General features: G+C 39.7%; 1 non-coding gene across 1 annotated transcript; it reads left to right on the top strand.

Annotated features, from left to right (window-relative positions):
- Positions 1–6863: 6863 nt before the first annotated feature.
- On the top strand, positions 6864–6967 carry LOC112699577 (small nucleolar RNA R71). Its single transcript, XR_003152523.1, has one exon. It is a non-coding gene; the product is annotated as a small nucleolar RNA R71 (small nucleolar RNA).
- The last annotated feature ends 774 nt before the right edge of the window (positions 6968–7741 follow it).

Genomic DNA, 7741 nt, shown 5'->3' with positions numbered 1-7741 from the left:
ATCAATACAAGATAAACCCTACAAATGGGGTTTGTCAAGGCCTTTCCTTGATTTCCTTTTGCTTTGGGTTTATGATCCATAATCCTGATAAGGCTGCTGATCCAATTCTGTAACATTCATTGAGCAAACTTAGTGATAAACAAGTAATGACACATGACTCAACAAATTGAAATTCCAAACTCATCAATTCTTCAGGCCCAATCCCATAAACCATGATATTTAATTGGGTTTCATACCAGAGTACGTTTAAGTTAATGTTTGTGCTCAAATGCTAACTTAAACTGCAAAATTCTTTGGCCCAGAAACCTTTTCAATAGTAGCGTTAAAGTTGCAGTTTAAGCTTCAGTTTAAGGTTAAACTGAAGCTTAAACGTGGAAATGGAAGAAAGCAACTACGGAGTAGAAAAATAGTCGAACACGTTTAAGCTCCAGTTTAAGGTTAAACTGGAGCTTAAACGTGAGAATGCTCCCTGGTGAGGAATTGGGTCGAACACGTTTAAGCTCCAGTTTAAGGTTAAACTGGAGCTTATACGTGGAAATGCTCCCTGGTGCAATTCTCATTCTGGCGTTTAACTTCCAGTTTAAGGTTAAACTGGAGGTTAAACGCCAGTTTCAGCATTTCTCAGCTTTCATGATTTTGGCGTTTAAGCTCCAGTTTAAGCTTAAACTGGAGCTTAAACGCCACTTCCCAGCATTATATGGCTTGGCAGTTTAAGTTCCAGTTTAAGCTTAAACTGGAACTTAAACTCCACATGTGATGTTCAAGCTTCCTTTATTGATTTTGTTGCTTCCTTGCCTAGCCTCTTCTTCCCTGAAATCATCCAAACAACTGCATCAAAGTCTTGAAAATTTTCATGAGAATTCTTCCATTCATAGCATTCAAGTAATATAACTAAAAACTCATGGAATTTGCATCAAAATCATACTGTTTGGATGGTTCATTGCTTTGTTATTCATTTAACCATTCTTGGTTACTTTAAGCTCAAGAAAATGCATAAAACAACTAAAACTAACAAAAAAATGCTAGTGAAACTAGCCTAAGATGCCTTGGCATCACAACACCAAACTTAATACTTGCTTGTCCCTAAGCAAGTCCTGAGTTATTTGAGAAGAAAGTATGAAACAGAAAGCAATTACATTGGCTATATTAGCAAGCATTTGAAGTTCATCAGAAGGGTTTTATGCAGAAAGTTGCAGCATCACTTTTTCATTCTTATCAGGTAAGATTATCACTTTTTTCATTGCATCCATCAAACACTGCTATGGCCTCTTGTTATTCTTATGTCCTTGGCACTTTTCCCTTCTTTGTTTTTCTTTTTCTTAGAGCTCCTTTGCTCCTTGTTTGCTCAGTGTCATGTGGTGCACAAGCCTTTGGCATTTTTTTTTTCTTATCAGTGCACTACACATATCCACTACAGGCATTTTAGTTCACATTTCTTCTTGAGACATTGGTGCCCAGCACCTCTTTGTGTGACTAAATGTTTTGTATTTAGGTTGCTCTTGATAATGGACTTTTGGTTGATAATCCCGGGTTAGTTAACCCAAGTTACCAAGTGTTGAAACACTCCTCAGAACCTATTCATCCAAGCATATCCTTAATACATAAACACCACAGGCATTTGTCTCAGAAGTTCAAACCATTGGTGCCTAGCTTATTTTCTCAATTTTTTTTGCTTTTTTGGTTGCCCTTTTTCAGTGGCTTTTTCTTCTTCTTTTCCTTTCTTTTTCATGGCCAAAGACATTTATTCATCAAGATCCACAGACAGTATTCAGACTTTTACACAAAAATGATAATTCTACACTCAATTTCCAGTGATCTGACTAAACAATCAAGCATGCATACCACCACTTAATTCTACTTGATTTGTCACTAAATGAGCCAAGTTACTTTTGTTCAAACTTTTCTTTTATTTTTGGAAACAGAACAAGCATGGCAAGCATTTGTTTAAGAAGGTGAAGTTATATCCAAACATCTAGGCATTCACTTTATTCAAAGCAGTAAACAGACAAACATACTAAAAATTTCACATAAAACTCAAATGACTTAAAATGAAAGAAAGCTCATAAAGAAAATTCACAAACTATTATTTGCTTATTAAGGAACAAGACCACCTTTCATTTGTTGCTTGGTTCTTTTTTATTCTTGGGGTCCTGCTTCTTCTTGCTTCTTACCTCTTTTTGACCACTTGTACTTCCTTTGTCTTTTCTTATGAGCTTTGTCCAGAATCCAGCTTTTTTCATTGTTTCTTCCACTCCTTTCTCAAGGATCACTGCCTTGTTCATTTCTCCTTCTTTCCTCCCTTTGAAATACTCATCAAAAGCTGGGAATGCTGGGTCCATCTTGTGTAGATGTTCCCCTATGTAGTTAAGCTTGATTTGAGAACTGATGTTGTAATCAGCTTGAACTGCATATCTTGCATTCTGCAAAGTGGTGGCTTCCTTGATTGCCAAGATATTGACATCTTGGTGTTGGCATATGTGGCTGAGGGATTCCTGTAATTGTAAATTCTGTTCCCTTTGCAGATCTAGGAATCTTGATTCAAAGTTCCTTTGCATGTCCATCATTTTTAGGTGAAAGTCCTCTTGCCTCTCCTGAGACCTCATGTATTGTTGAGATATTCCTTCTATGATTTCCTGCATTCTGCTCATATCCATGGGGTCTCTGGGAACTTGTTGCCTTCTTTCTGGATTTCCTTGCTCTTCTTGCTCTTCTTCTCCTTCTTGCTCTGCTTCTTGCTCCCCTTCTGCTTGTTGCCCTTCTTCATTTCTTCTTTTTGTATGTCTTGGAGCAGTTGGGCCAAGAGTCATTCTGTGCGCAGTTATGGCCATTCCAGGATGTAGCCAATTAGGTCTTGCATCTTCAAGTGGTACTTGGGCCTCGATGCATAGTCTGATGATGGTGCTAGGGAAGTGGAGCCAGGAGTCAGGGTCACTTTTCTCACTAAACTCTTGTATCTGTTCAGCAATGAGTTTATGAACTTTGATCTCCACTCCCATCATAATGCAATGTAGCAAGATGGCTCTTTTAGGGACTATTTCTGAAGAGTTTGCAGTGGGTAGGATGGATCTCCTAACTATTTCATACCACCCTTTAGCTTCAGGTGTTAGGTCTCCCCTTCTCAAGACTCTTGGAGCCCCTTTTGTTTTTCTCACCCATTCAGCTCTGATGGCACAAAGGTCTTCAGCAATAGTCGAATAGTCAGGTTCTCCTATCATCCTATTCTCATAACTTGCTTGGCTGAAACGTATGTTTTTCAGGCCAAGAGTTTTCATGATTGCCTTTGGGCTGAAATCAACTTCTACCCCTCTCACATAGCTTTTGTATGTGGGTTCCACGGTTGGATCCTCCCTCACTGCATTTGCATAAAACTCCTTCACCAGGTTGATGTTGATTTTAGTGATTGGCTTAATCAGGAGCTCCCACTTCCTCTTTTTGATCTTCTCCCAAACACTTGGGAACTCATCCTTTTCAAGGTCAAAGGGAATCTCAGCTAGTATCCTTTTAGGTCTCATCCATTCGGCCTGAATCTCATGGAAAACTGATTTGTATTTCCATGCATCAAATTCCCTTTCCTCCTCCATTGGCTGCTTGTCTTTTCTTCTTTTGTGGCTAGATGAGGCTGCCATTGGTTCTTTAGTTTTGGCAAGTGACAAGCTAAAGTTGATAAGGTGAAGTAAGAAAATGTTGTTAGAAGTGTGGTGAGGTTGTTTTCGGCAAGAGATAGTTATGCTATGATGAAAGAATATGTGCAAGAAGGAGATTTGGTGGTGTGGAACTCGTTCCCCAAGTGGTTCTTTATAGTGCATGCAAGTGAAAAATGAACGGCTAGGGTGATTTGTGAAGGATGGCTTGATGGTAACTATATGAATTAGGGAGAAGGACAAATTGCTTTTAACTTTCTTGGAAGTATTCTGGGTGCATTAAGTTGTACATGTAGCTATCTTTTCATGCAGAACTTCTTTTTCCCATGTGTTAGTTTCAAAGACTTGTGAACTCCCTTTTTGACCAAGACCGTACCTCCCCCCTTTGTCTTTTTCATCCATTCTTATCCTTACTTTTGTACCTGCACAAACAAACAAATTTGCTATCATTTTTTTTTCGGTCCATGTGAATAATGAATAGCACTTGCACATGTTTTTCATTCTTTTTGAATCGTAAATCAATGATTGACTTCATGAGCTTATAGCCGTGACCTTTGTATGTATGCACACTTATTACTTGGACACCAAACTTAGTGTTTGATAATGTCTCTTGATGACATGAAATCCATGTTGGTTGTCCTTAATGAATGTGCATAATTCTAATAAATCATAGTCACTTTGGCTCTTTGATCCTAAACAATTTTACTACCTAAAGTAATTGAAATCAAAGTATTAAAACATGCAAATGGTATACTTGTCATGAATTTCTAAATCCAGAGGAACTTCTTGTTTTTCATTAACTGTGTTCAAAGAGGAACACCAAACTTAATGTTTGGTTGTGCACCTTGAATGAAAGATTGAATACAATTTGAATAAAATTTGGGGGTGCCTTCAGGCACATCAAACTTAGAGACCAATTGTATTTTACATGCAATGTTTAGTGCACCTTATCAACAGTTGTCCTGAGGATTCAAGTTCATGCATAAGAAATCATGCTTTATTAGATGCAAAGCAAAACAATAAAGAGTAAGGATACTAAAACATGGGTTGCCTCCCATGAAGCGCTTCTTTAACGTCACTAGCTTGACGGTTGTCCCTTGTTAGGGTGGATTGTAGTGCTTGATGTCCTCTCCTCTAACTATGAAAACGTCCCCATTTGATTCCTTCATGATTTCCAAATGTTCCATAGAAAGAACTTTCCTGATTGTGAACACTTGAGGGAGCTGGGAAGGAATGGTTTTTAAGCCAGGTGGGATTGGCAGATAATGACTTGATATCACTTTATCTCCCGGAGAGAAACCTTCAGTGGGAATTTTCTTGTTTCTCCACCCTCTTGGCAATTTCTTTACAATTCTTCCCTCTCTCTTGAGGATTTCTTCATTGACCCTTATACCAGGAGGATCCTTCTGAGCTGTTTCTATTGATTCTTGTGGCTTTAACTCTTGCAATTCTTGTTTGCCTTCCAAGGACTGTTTCAGAGTTTCAGCTGCTGGATTGCTTTCCTCCAAACACAGATGGCTACTATCATCCTTAGGCTTTTCAGGTTCTGGTTCAGGCTCAGATGCAGGTTTGAAAACATGGAAAATGAGTTGTTCATCATGTATTCTCAAAATTAGCTCTCCTTGTTCTACATCTATGAGCGCTCTAGCAGTGGCTAGAAATGGCCTTCCCAGAATGATAGGGTGTAGGTGGCTTTCCTCCATGTCCAAAATGACAAAGTCTGTGGGGAAGAAATAATTTCCCACTTTCACCAGCACATTCTCAACTACCCCTTCAGCTTGCTTCTGAGTTTTGTCAGCCAGTTGTATGATTACATCAGTGGATCTCACCTCATTCAGTTGTAGTCTCTTCATAAGAGTCAGAGGCATCACATTTATGCTAGCTCCTAGATCACAGAATCCTCTGTCAATTTTTGTTTCCCCTATGATGCAGGGTATATGAAAACTTCCTGGGTCTGTTTTCTTAGAGACTATGTCCTTCTTGATGAGGGCACTGCATTCTTTGTTCATTATTACAGTTTGTCCTCCCTTCAAAACTCTTTTCTTGCTCAGCAATTCCTTCAAGTACTTGATATGTGTAGGCATCTGCTGGAGAATCTCAAGAAAGGGAATATTGATATGGAGAGACTTAAATGTCTCTAAAAACCTTGAATATGTTTTCCCTTTTTCACCTCCTCCTAACCTCTGAGGAAATGGTGCTTTTGGTTGGTATGTTTCCAGCATGCCTTTATTTTGCAGTTCCTTGGCTTGCTCAGTTTCACTTTCTTGCTTAGCTTCTTCCACACCTTCCTTCAAGATTTCTGGCTCCTGTTCTGAGGGTCTGATTCCTTCTTCTTCTGAGACTTCCTTCAATATGGTGATGGCTTTGCATTCTTCCCATCTCTCTCCCTTTTGTTCCCCTTTAGGATTCTTTTCTGTGTCACTAGGGAACACTGCAGTTGACTTGGGGGCCTGTTGAGATAGCTCTCCTACTCGAGACTCCATCCTCTTGAGTTTTTCACCATGGTTCCTTAAGGTAGATCTCACATCCTCCCTAAAGCTTTTCAACTCACTTATGTCCTGACCCATGGTTGCAAGCATTCCTTCTATCCTGTTTAATTGATCTTGAAATTGTTGGTTTGGATTAGGTTGGGCAGGTTGATTATTTTGGCCATGATATGGTGGTTGGGAGTAAGTGTTTTGTGTGGCTTGGTATGATCTTTGGTTGGAGTTTTGGTATGTGGAATTGTTATGTTGGTTGGGGTTGTAAGGTTTGTGGTTTTGTGGTTGGGTTTGCTGGTTTCCCCACCCAAAGTTTGGGTGGTTTTTCTAGCCTGGGTTGTAAGTGTTGGAATGTGGATCATATGGTTGCCTTTGTTGGTTTCCCACATAGTTGGCCTCTTCCCAATCACCTCCTTCAGTGTTTACTTCCTCTTGATCTTGTGTGTGTATTGCAGCCACTTGATTTGTTTTTAATTTCCTGGTGAGCTCTGCTAGTTGCTTGGCAAACACCTTGTTTTGGGCTAGAATTGTATCAACATGGTTCAGCTCCATGACTCCTTTAGCGTTGTGTCTCTCTGAAGCATAGTAGTACTCATTCTCAGCCACTGTCTCAATCACTTCAATGGCTTCTTCCACAGTCTTTTTTCTGTTCAATGAACCTCCTGATGAATGGTCTACAGCCTTCCTTGATTCATAAGAAAGTCCATCATAGAAAATATGCAATTGCACCCAGTCATGGAACATGTCTGGTGGGCATTTCCTTGTCAAATCCTTGAACCTCTCCCATGCCTCGTAGAGAGTTTCACCATCTTGTTGTCTAAAAGTTTGAATCTCAGATCGAAGCCTATTGACCTTTTGTGGGGGGTAGAAACGTGCCAGAAACTTGCTTTCCACCTCATCCCAGGTTGTTAGGCTCCCCCTTGGGAATGATTCCAGCCACTTAGCTGCCTTATCCCTAAGTGAAAATGGGAACAAGAGCAGTTTGTAGGCATCTTCCTGGACTCCATTGGACTTCACAGTGTCACAAATTCTCAGGAATTTTGTGAGATGTTGGTTTGGATCTTCATTAGCACTCCCACCAAATGAACAATGATCCTCCACCAGTGATATTAGCTGTGGTTTGAGTTCAAAATTGTTGGCCTGAATGGGTGGTTTCTGAATGCTGCTACCACAATTCCCAGAGGTTGGGTTTATGTATGAACCAAGAACCCTCCTCTCGGGAATGGCATTGTTTCCATTAGCTCTCTCATGGTTGTGAACTTCTCTATCCATGTTGAGATCTAGAGCTTCCTCAAAATTGTCCTCAGATTCTCCTTCAGATTCTTCTTCTCTTAGTACTCTCTTCCCTCTTGCTTCCCTTTTAAGTTTATGAAGGGTCTTCTCTGGTTCGGTATATGGAGAAGTTGATGTCTCTCCTCTCCTACCTGTCATACAAGAACACAACACAGGCAACAAACAAGTGAAATACTCTTGGTTAATGGAAGAGTATGGTTAGAGCAGTTGAGGAATTAATTCAAATAGTTAGTGGGTCAGTGAGTTAGTTGCTTGAATTTAAAGGCATAAAGAAAGAAAGCAAGTAACAGAGTGCAGGAATTAAAATTCAACAAGTAACTTGAACTG

Source organism: Arachis hypogaea, chromosome 6 (assembly GCF_003086295.3).
Source record: "Arachis hypogaea cultivar Tifrunner chromosome 6, arahy.Tifrunner.gnm2.J5K5, whole genome shotgun sequence".
Lineage (NCBI taxonomy): Eukaryota > Viridiplantae > Streptophyta > Magnoliopsida > Fabales > Fabaceae > Arachis > Arachis hypogaea.
This window is presented reverse-complemented; position numbering and strand designations above follow the sequence as displayed.